The sequence below is a fragment of the Phalacrocorax carbo genome, chromosome 2 (assembly GCF_963921805.1).
Source record: "Phalacrocorax carbo chromosome 2, bPhaCar2.1, whole genome shotgun sequence".
NCBI classification, from domain to species: Eukaryota; Metazoa; Chordata; class Aves; order Suliformes; family Phalacrocoracidae; genus Phalacrocorax; species Phalacrocorax carbo.
This window is the reverse complement of record NC_087514.1, coordinates 39,282,005-39,294,113: the sequence shown is the minus strand read 5'-3', so window position 1 is coordinate 39,294,113 and position 12,109 is coordinate 39,282,005.

The following is a 12,109-nucleotide window of genomic DNA, read 5'->3' as shown; positions in this document are numbered from 1 at the left end:
GGACTCTAAATTAGTTATTACCACTCACCAAAGAGATCTTGACTCATTGTGGTTATGAAAATGTCAGCCCAAAACTCAGAAGCAGTAAAACCCCCAAATAGATTGTTAGAAATTATTGGGAAAGGAATCAAAAACAAAACAGAAAGATCATTATGCCTCTGTGGATCCCTGGTGTGTTCCATCAGTACTCTATGCAGTTCTGGTCCCCTCTGTACCAGGAGGGTACAGCAGAAGAAGAGTGTGAAAACGCCGATCACAAGAACAGAGAAAGGCTTCCTTCATGAACAGGAATTAAAGAGGCTCAACTCCCCTTCATTTGGAATAAGAAAGATTGAGGGCAAGTTGTTAAGTCACAAATGGCATGGAGACAGAGAACTGGGAACAACTAGTAATTGTTTCTCTGATACAAAAATTGAGAAGAACCCAATTACCTTATCAAACAGCAAACCAGAAGGAATTATTCTTTCACATGGTAGTTAAATCGTTGAGCTCATATCCAAAGGCTATCACAGAATGCATACATGGGTGCAAAAAAAGGGATTTTTAAATGGAAAGATGTGGCTGGCATGTCCAACCCATAAAGTCCGTAGGACTGAACAAGTGGGAGAAAGTGTATTTGAGGGAGGGTTGCACTGCACGTGCTCTAATACCGTCCTGTTTATTATTAAAGATCAGACACTGGGTACGACTGAACAGTGGCCTGATCCAGTATGAGCAGCTGTATGGTGTACTACACCTCAGAAGCTTTCTGGGCTTTCACCATCACTAGTTAATGTCAGTTTGTGCCTCTCTCATAGATACAAGCGTCTAGTGGTAACAGGGCATTTCTCTGTTTAAGAAAGAACTTAAAGAAACAACACTGCCTTTATGTGCCAAATAGCATCACTTGGTGAGAATAAAGAAGAAGATATATGAAGAGAAAGAGATTCGGTGTGAGTGTTACTGGCCTCATTCGTGGGGTTGGAGGGAGGCTAGGAAATCTCAGAAATTTCAGAAAGCAGACTTTTCTCTTGGTCTCTTAATACACATCAAAATTCTGTAGGGCAGTAAGTCCTGCTGTAAGTTGCATGTCTTACCTATCTCTGGTAATAGACACAAACAGCTCTTTTTATGGTCTGTCTTAATGACGGGCATTCTTCATTGCAGACAAACATTTTGCTCATTTCTGGTTGTAGTGACGCGATAAATCTTACCTCATGCTTAGTGCAGTAAAACTGCTTGCAGCAGGAATGGGGAAACAACGGTTGCAGAAAACATTATGCTTCAAGAAATTAAACTAACATAGTACCAAAGCCTTCCGTAGCAATAATTTTGCTGTGTCCCAATATTTGGGGTCTTTGTGCCATGTTATTTCCCACATCTGGGCCTTGGCAGGTGGAGAGGTGCACTTAACTTCCTTCAGCTCCATGCTATTACGCTGTATTTGTTTTCACTGTTTGCACAGATGTAACTGTAAAAACTTTACTCTAATGAGAGCTGTGAGAGCTTGGGAAAACCCACCTGGAAAACCAGCTTGTTTTTTCATACATTTTGTTCAGAAAAGCTCACCAAACTTGTAGGCTTAGGGAAAGCTTAAATAACAGCAGTGGAGAATTTTAAATGGGGGAGAGGGGAAAGGGGCATGAAACAGAAGTGCAAAATCATAACAGAAATAGTCGATGGCAAACAGTTAATGGGGAGTCAGAAGCGAATGGTGCCAGTCATTATTGATTTGGTAGCTGAAATGTATATAGAGTAGAGAATATGGCACTGGAACCACCAAAAGTTTGAACAAGAATTTGTCTGACGGGTCTGCCCTGGAAAGGACACCCCCCTGCTACACCTTCTAACCTGCTGAGGCTGTGGGACTCCATGCGGAAGTATGCTGGACTCTGAAAGATGACAGTCTGGGACTAGGTGTTCAGTGAGATTCACAAATTCAATATTGACATTTTGTCTGCCACTGACAAATGAAGAGTGGCTCTTTTCAGCTGATAGCTGTGAGCCATTGTGGCTTTGCAGCAGCAGCAGCATAAACGCTCTGGGCCAAAGATGGGCTATTGAAGTACCCATGCAGTTCTTCTCATGTGGAGCAAGACTGTACAGATGTGTGGTAGAAATTAAGGGGCTGAAAAGGGGCACCGAGAGGTCCTTTGTCCCTGGCAATGATTCACTGGGAGGAAAGAGCAAAGTTTCAAAGTCCAGAATGAGTCTTAACAGCTTTCCTATCAAATCAATGGGAGAAGGAACATCTCTGAATACTCTATGTACAGTTACTGTTATAAGTTTATTATGCTTGGTCAGAAATATTGCAAAAAAGCCTGTGATAAGGTCATGGGTTGAGAAGGGAACATTTTTTGCTGTTGTTTGATTTGAAAGAGCAAATATTCTTGGCACCCTAGCCATCTCAGTATTATTTTCATTCCCCATGAATCCTCATGCTTCCCAAGTGGAGCAAAGGCCAACACTTCCAAAGCTGAGCTGGATGCCAAACAATAATGAATAGAAGGGAAGAATTTCGAGCAATTTATACATTTCTGAAGTCTGAAAAATAGAACCACTAACACTTCTCATCTTCTTCAGAAAATAAGGCACATTGTAAGATGAAAGCTATAAAGTGGTAATGTACCTTTCATTTTTGCAAAGGTTACTTTATTTTTAAATCAAATCACTGTTTTAGTTTGTGGAGGGTGTGACTTTTCAGACTATTGCTGGTGACAATAATGGGAGACCCAAAACTTCAGTAATTTTAGCCCTTGAGGGAAGAACAAACTAAACTGTTACTACTTGCAATACCGAATTAGCCAAATACATGCGTGATACACACTTACAGAAAGCCATTGCTGTCCCAAAGGAATTGATGTTGATTAAGATATTTAAAAAAAATCAAAATATGAGGAAAGAGGGTGTTTTCCATCATAGGTAGACAAAACTGATAATTTCAATGATTCACTGGATTTTTACAATGCATGAGGTATTCGATATTGCCCTTTAAGTAGATCATTCTTAGCTGGATGATTTCTTAAAGGCTTGAAAACACAGAACAGGTTTGAAAACTCAGATTTCCACCCATGTTTTGAATAAATGTTGTTGCAGGAGTAGCTTAGTTACATACCTGACTACAGTGAGCAACATAATAATAAAAAAAACAACAACAAAGAAGGCATAGTTAGAGGCCAAGTCCTGATGCAGTATAAATGGACGTAATTCCTCTGACTTAAGTTTTGCTAAACCAGTTTGGACCTAGCTGTCTGAGAAGATTTTATATTTTTCAAGTGCCTAACCTGAATTTAAAACCTTGGCAATCTTATTTCTCTCCCATCCCTATTTATCTGAAGCTTCAGTATGTGTTTTCTGCCAAAGGGTACATAAGTTAAACCATAAGGTGACATCATCCTCTTCAGAAATTTGTAGACTCTGATGTTCTGATCTGACCTGGAATCCTTGTTCTTGTCAGTGTCCTTTCTGGGGACAAACCCTCTGGATTCTTAATATAATTTATGCCTTGGCATACTTAGAATCTTGTTTTGTCTTTTGTTAGATTTATTGAGACATTCCCCAAAAGCACGGCTTTGTAAGGCTCTGGCAAAGTCTGTAATATGGAACTGAGAGCATCTGTTACTGGAAGTGGATGCTTTTCTGGCTATACCTTGCTCCATATCAGAATGTGAACTCCATATCAGCAGGTAAGCACTGCGTCATTTTCATCCAAAACATTCATCCAAAAGAAAGACATGAACAGCCAAGAAATAGGCATGATGATCTAGTCCCTATGCCAATAGAAGAAAGCAAGGAAAGCCTGAGGCATGCCCATAGGGCACCTCAGAAGGCAAGCAAAGAGACAGCCTAAGCCAGGTACAACCTGTACCAAATACATGTGATGCTCACAGAAGAGTTACAATGGCCCAAGTGAATTTATTACTGCTCCATGGGAAGTTGGCAGGACAGAATCTATTTGGTGCTATAAACCTGTTACTCACTTGGTTCTGTAATGGCAGGGAAATAGATAGAAGCAATTACGTAGTGCAACTTGACTCGTCTTGTTCTTGTTTTACAAAATAAGGATGGGATTTGGGGCAAACTGGTGATGGTATCATGACTGGCTTTTTGCATCATTTCAGTGCCGAATAATTCCACTGCAGTCAATTGGATAACATACAAGTACAATTTGTCTGTGTTAACAGAATGTAACTCATTCACTTCTCCAGCATAATCCACATTTTCAGTGGTACCATTTGGTAGAATCAAGTATAATGTGAGTCTTGTAGCTATTCTAGAGCACACATGAAATTTAACCCATGTGCTATTGAAAACATCTTACTGGGCATTAAGGAATGTATTTTGCAACAAAACGTTTATGATGGAAATGAATCATCAGCAAACAAATCCTCTTTACTACATCACTAAGTGCAATATAATACCGTGCAATATTACCAGCAACAACTGTCCTCCTCCTACCAGTAAGGGCATAAAATTCTTTGACGTTCTCCTTAGAGAATGATTCACCTATCAGAGGCATTTCCTTTAATCTAATTTATCTGTTGCTGTCACAGATAACGTATTTTTAAAACTTTATTTCTAGAGAGCCATTAAGCGATTAAAACCAAACAAGAGTAAAGAAGACAGTTGGTAGAACAACATAAATCATGATCGAAAACATCCTGGTAGTATAACACCGCCAGACATTTTGAATGGTTTGCGAGGCTCTGAAGAGTTCCATGGTAGTATGGCTTTTTAACATCCTGCTCAGTAGTTAAAGGGTATTCAACCTGATCTGCCTTTGTTGATAGCTGATATTATTTGACATTTTAACAAGGTTCTGCATTTGCAGAAGCATCTTATGGCACCACTTTCAACATCAGAGTCTATCACAAAAAACATTTTAACTGTTTTGCAAACAAACTTTCTTCCAGTTAATAATTAAACAGAGGAACAGCTTGCGGTATATGCTTGGAACTAATTTTACTATATATAGTTGGAAATGACAAGAGCACATGAAGATGTGACTGAAGCCTGGTAGCATTTAAATACTCAGTACTTCCTCTGTTACCTTGACTAGTGTAAAGTTGGTTCCCAAGGTAAAAACTAAGTGGTCTGCTGGCATATGGTATAACCTCCATTTGAGCGCTAAAAGCTGGATACTGTTTTTGTGAAACAGATGTTGTTGAGTGCAGCAATGCACAACTGACTCTATCTAACAGCTGGGAATCCTTCGTGACCCATATAGCTAGAAATAAACATGGTCCTATGCTTGGCAAAAGTGTAAGGAAGCAAATTTTCATTTGTTAAGGGCTTATCAAAATGAAGAATAAATGTTTTTAGCCATAAACTGATTTTATTCACAAGAGTAATCTTTCCAGCAGCTTATGCGATGGCCTCATAATATTACAGGCACCCTTTGCCAGATGAAGGCTGCAGTTGCACTGACATATAGTGCAGATGGAAAATAAACATCTGCCTCAATCAAGAGAGAAGACCAAAGACAAGGTTGACGAATATTATCTGGCATGACTGTCTTTGCAGGAAAGCATATAAATGCTACAGGACCAAAACCACTGGCATCGTCTGGTGTTGTCCTTATGTGGTTACTGACCATGAAGAGAGATGATTAGTATGCACTCTCCAAGGAGGAGTAGTGCAGATGCTCAGAATGATATGATTCCAACTCACTAGTATGTGTTTTGCTACAGCCATACTATGCTAGCAACAGAGCAGCTCGAAATATTTTTTCTCAGTGTTTTGACGATATTTTGTATCCTCAAATGGTCTTCTTTTTCGGGGAGGTGGGGGCAAAGAGGAGATTTAGAACCGATTATGTTGTTAACATAATTAAAACATTGATATAGTCGCAATTTTCAGCACTTTTTTTCTTAAACCACTTTACGAAAAAATATTTCTGTCCTGCTTTGAACACAGTCAGTTTGTAGAGAAGGAGTTAAATGTGCAGATTACTCAACTGACAGCAAACTATTCAACTGATTCCCATTTTACCTTTGGGAGAGAGAGAGTAGTGTACATTTAGAATATTTCTGAATACATGCATGTATGCTCGTACCAACTCTGAGCTGATATGGAGTTCCTGTGATTCTCCCTCAAAGGATTACATGACAAAGGACAGATGCAGCTTCACAGATTCTGTTTTTTGAGGAGGATTTATTTGTCAGATTAAAATAGGAATCATAACAGTTTCTGGTCATTTCAATGGTGTCTGATTTAATATATAATTTTTGACTGTATAGGTTCAAACTGCCCCTCTTTGCTCTGGAAAAGAGTTAGTTAGGAGGGATATTTTAACTATTGTTCAGTCTTCATTAGTCAGCGGTTTTGACCTCAGAAGATTTAAATGCTTGATGTATGTTAGCTAATAATGGGAAATTCATTGTAGATAGAAAACAAGTTTAGCATTAGCATGCAGGTATAAATTTGAAAGTTGGAGATCTCAGATCAAAGCAAGTCCTGGAGAACTACAGGCAATGTGCCCAGCAGAGGAAAGAAAAAGATCTGGAGTGTAAGGCATAATATTACAGGCACCCTTTGCCAGATGAAGACTGCAGTTGCACTGACAAGCTTTTAGTAGGTCCAAAAATCACAGCTCACTGTAGTCTGTCAGACACAATTTTGGGGGTATGTACACACAAATCACATCAATGTGGCCATTCCTATTTGTCCCTGAAACTGCATTAGGATTCAGACTTGGGTTTCTTAGGTGCCTCACGAGCCAGGTGAGGCTGCTGAAGCTGCTGGTATTAAATATCCACAGAAGAAGTGCAAGGAATCAGAATGGGCATCAAATACCATTTGAAGCTGAGGCAATGACATCGTCTCCTTTGACCTAGATTAATATTTCTATTAGAAGGACCTTGTTTAGGAATGTCCTGCACTACCTGCTCTGCTTGCACCTGACTAATATGAGGGAGCTCCTCAAAGGGACTCAGGGCTTCAATGTAGTCAGAGCTATAGGTTCTGGACAGACTTTTAGACTCAGCTTTGCTATTTCTCAGTGATAGCGTAAGCCTCATGGTATTAGGTGGTGTTTTCTTTAAGCTCCAGATCTTGGAACCACAGAAGAATCTTGGTTTTCTTTAGGAAATAATATTTTGTTTGGAGAAATTAACTAAAAATTGAGCATTCAAAATCCAGAAAGCAGAAGGAAAAGGAGAAGAAACTAGCGCATACCATCTCAGAGTGTTTATGACAATCTCCTGGTTGTCACATCTACTTTGTTATCCTTTTCTACCTTACGAATAAAGCTTCTCAATTTTTGTGAAGTTCTGGGAACTCAGAATTTGACTTGCAAAGTTTAATGGCTGCACAGAGCTGTACATGAAACTACATTTCCCTGCCACATGCCATATGAGATGTATTAAACAGAGGAGTCCTAAAGAGGCAACTATACACCTCATGCACCCCACTGGCCCAATGTGCATCTGCCAGCGGGCAGGGTGAAATTCCTAAAGCCTTTGCAGTGTTAAGGCTTTTTACCAGTACTTCTCAAAACTCAACCACTGAGATAAGAAAAATGTGTAGGATAGGCTAAAATTGGCAAAGCTTCAGTTTAAGTTTGGGATATTAAAGAGGATCTGGACCTTTTCCCCAGTTTTGATTTCTTTTTGGTTTTTCTTTTTCCTTTTTTTTTTTTTAACAAGGGTTATTTCAGCTGGTTTCCTCCCACCTCTCGCCTGCTCTTCCAACAGCAGTATGTTTCCTTTAGGCAGTTTTCTTCCCTTATGTGCTGTTTTTATTTCATAGTCTAGTCTGCAGACTTGTCTTTCCAACTGTAGCCCCAGCAGACATACTCTCTAATGCTCTAGTCTTAAAAAATTAATTTGAAGTAATAGACTAAAACAAGCTTGTTAAGGATGGTGCTAGCCGAGTCAATCACTAAAAGCTCTGGTTTTCAAAAATACATACGTGTCAATAGGTGTATATGGCACCGGGACAATAGGTAAGTGACTTTCTCTGGACATGCATGGAAGTTCACAGGCTATGGCAGACTGCAAAATGGACAGCAATATCATAACAGTACCCTGAATATCACCCAAAACGCCTGCTCCGGAAAATGCTGTTTTTGATAACAACAATTTGCAACAATAAAAGTGAGTTCTCAGTATGTGTACATGAGACAAAGGAAAACTCGGATCATCAAGTAAAGGAAATTAAAAGATGGGGGTGATGATCTTCTCCCAGTGGCATCATCGGTGGGGGCAGAATAGCTCTAGTGAATTCTCTAGATATGAATAAGGAATGACCATCATGATCCAAAATAGCCCTAAACTTGTTCAAGCACTAAGAGTTATAGAATGATCTTTAAACTACTTTTGTTGCACTGCCATTTGACACTTTCTTGCTGCAGTTAAAGCACTCACCACAGTACTTGCTTCCTAGCTTTTTCCAAACTTCTTGGATCTATGTTGGATTTCAATGGTCTTATCATTTCAGTCCCAGACCAGTTTTTCTTTCTATCTGATACATAGACTGAAAATTGACAGACTGAAATGGCACAGCCAATCTCCTATATCCATCAGTAAAAAGTACCACTTGGCAAGTAGTGTCAAGATGTGATCTTTCCTATTTACGCAGGCAAAACTTCAATCAGTTCAAATGTTTGAGTACGGACTACAGGATTCAATCCTTTGTACAGTTATGCAGAAGGAGAAGACTTACAATGTTTTCATACTTTTTCAGTTACGTGTTATTTTTTGTTCTTTTTCTTAAGTAGCTCTCTCACAGCCTGAAAAACAAGGAGAAATTTCATTATAAGTTTGCCCTGTCCTGATGCTTTCTGAATCATTTTATTCTTTCAAAATTGTAAAAGTTTTCGTCATCCATAGGCTTTCTGTTTGCTACTAAATAAGCATCACTGAAAAACTGTGGTGAGATGCTGATAGAGTGAGATGACAGATTTTTGTCATCCCTAACATGTTAGTCATTTGTTTGGCCTAGTATTTCTGCATAGGATACCAGTCTGTTCAATAACAGTGGGTTTCTCACATGATATGCCATCATCCGGAAATCTATATATGGTTCACACCCGTGCTGGTTTTGGCCTGTGCTGGCCTTAGACATCGCTGAACGGGAAAAGTGGCCAGTGCTCTATCTCTGTACTGACTCCTGGATGGTGGCAAATGCCCTGTGGGGGTGGTTACAGCAGCGGAAGCAGAGCAAATGGCAGCACAGAGGCAAACCCATCTGGGCTGCTGCATTGTGGCAAGACATTGCTGCCCAGGTAGAGAACCTGGTTGTGAAAGTACATCATGTGGATGCTCACTTATCCGAGTGGGGCCACTGAAGAACATGGAAACAACCAGCATGTACATCAGGCGGCCAAGATTGAAGTGGCTCAGGTGGATCCAGACTGGCAGGATAAGGGTGAACTATTTCTAGCTCAGTGGGCCCATGACACCTCAGGCCATCAAGGGAGAGATGCAACATACAGGTGGGCTCGTGATGGAGGAGTGGACTTGACCATGGACGCAATTGCACAGGCTATCCATGAATGTGAAACGTGCGCTGCAATCAAGCATGCGAAGCGGGTAAAGCCTCTGTGGTATGGGGGACAATGGCTGAAATATGAATATGGAGGGGCCTGGCAGATTGACTCTATCACACTCCCACAAACCCGCCAAGGCAAGTGCCATGTGCTTAGAATGGCAGAAGCAACCACTGGCTGGCTGGAAGCATATCCTGTGCCCCAAGCTGCTGCCCGGAACACTATCCTGGGTCTCGAAAAACAAGTCCTGCGGCGACATGGCACCCCAGAGAGAATTGAGTCAGACAATGGGACTAATTTCTGAAATACCTCATAGACAGCTGGGCCAAAGAGCACAGCATTGAGTGGGTGTATCACATCCCCTATCATGCACCAACCTCTGGGAAAATTGAACAGTACAATGGACTGTTAAAGACTACACTGAGAGCAATGGGGGGTGGGACATTTAAACACTGCGATGGTCATTTAGCAAAAGCTACCTGGTTAGTCAACACTAGGGGATCTGCCAATCGAGCTGGCCCTGCCCAGTCAGAAATCTTATGTACTGGGGAAGGGGATAGAGTCCTTGTAGTGCATGTAAAAAAATATGCTGGGGAAGACAGTCTGGGTTATTCCTGCCTCAGGCAAAGGCAAACTCATTCCTGGGATTGCGTTTGCTCGAGGACCTGGGTGCACTTCGTGGGTGATGCAGGAGGATGGAGAAGTCCGATGTGTGCCTCTAGGGGATTTGATCTTGGGTGAAAACAGCCAATGAACTCAATGGCATGATGCAAACTTCTATGTAATATTGTATGTCATCTCTTCTGTGGTTGCTATATGCCATATCAATGGTATCATAGTACAAATCTCCCAATCCATGGAAGATGAACTTTGATGAAACAAGCAAAATGCAGCAGTGATAGAACAAAGACTGACTCGGTATGCAGCAACACACACATCATCTCTCCTGCCCTGAAAGACTGATACGAGAGATGGAGCCCAGAGTCATGGACTGAGTGAACTCAATGGACATTTTTATGGACACTTTACAGGGAAGGTCCATAGACTAAGGGAATGATGTCTGTGTATTATGTCAAAGGATGGGCCTGTACATTAACCAGGGCAGCTGACACACAAGGCGGGCGGTTCAGTGCTCGGGGACTGGTGGCGTCGGGTTGGCGGGTGGTGAGCGGCTGCGTCACGTGCTGTTGGTTTTGGTTGGTCATTTCCCCTTCCACCCACCCCGGGTTTCACACCTCTCTCATTGTTTTCCGTTCCAGTGCATTATTGATGCTGTTGTTGTTATTGTTCTATTTTAATTATTAAACTGTTCTTATTTCAACCCATGAGTGTTACCCTTCTGATTCTCTCCCCCATCCCGCCGGTGGGGGAGTGAGCGAGTGGCTGTGTGGGGCTGAGTTGCCGGCTGAACCACAAGAACACCCTCACCAGCAATATCTGTATTTTCTATCAAAAAACACACATTTGAAATTATCCATAGATATTCCATAGCATTAATGACCTTGTTCTTTGTGGGGATGAAAGCGAATTATGAATATATTTAAAACCATGCTGCATATTTAGAGTTCTTATATACTTTTTACATTTTTAATGTTTACAAGCAACCTGAAGGCTGGTTTCATTTTGCTTAATGCTACTGCAACTTATTCCTTAATTTTAGACTAAAATGGTCATCTAGGCCCCTGTATACTCAGTGGAAAAATAAGTGCTTCCAAAGGGCAATACACTACACATTCCTAATCACTGATTTTCAGACCAGAGGCAGTGCTGTGTTCAGGTTCAGCTGCCCTAGACTGGAAAACTAATGTTTAGACAGTTTGAGTTAACACAGACAGATAAATATCCAGCTCAACACAGCAAGACAGCATGTGTGGAAAACACTTTCCTGGTTCCTCAGGTTCCTCATCATACCCCTACATTGGTATCATGGCAGGTATTGAGTTCTTTCTTGTGTTGATGTTTAAAAATAGAAAGGATGAAGGATATTTTCTTTGTTAGGTGTTTCATATGTGTATAAATATATATATGCATGCACAATACACATAAAATGAAAAAAACCCCTGCCTCTGAGTAGCTGACCTTGTGGTGTTCCTAAGACTACATTTTTTACTTGAGACTGATTAATCCCATCATGAACACAAAGCTGCACCTAGGAAAAACATTGAATTATTGCAATCACAAAAGGGATTGTTCCCAAATCAGTCTGTGCCTTATTATACTAGGCGCAGTACTCCCAAAGGAGCAAAGGAAAGCAAACACAGCCTATGGCCTTAAGAACGCATACCAAGGCCATTTTCATAAACTTACCTCACTTCCAGCACTCTGCAACCAAAACTTAGAGGCTGTGCCCTTTGTATGGGGAAAGGCATGGACAATGCTCTGTAACACCAGTACTAGCTAAGCATTTCCTACAGCTTGTTCAAGCAGCAGGTAAAACACCGGCTACACTCATGGTCTGTCCTGAGCTATGGGAAGTATTGCTGCCTCCAATTTACAGATGAACACCCTGAGGCAGAGGTGTGACAAGCTGCTTGAAATAACGCAATGAGCTAGTGTCAAAGGCAGGTTTAGGAGGCCCATTCTTCAGTGTCTCAGCCCTGTTTCTGTTCTCCAGGATGCTCTTTCCTCACAAGACCATGG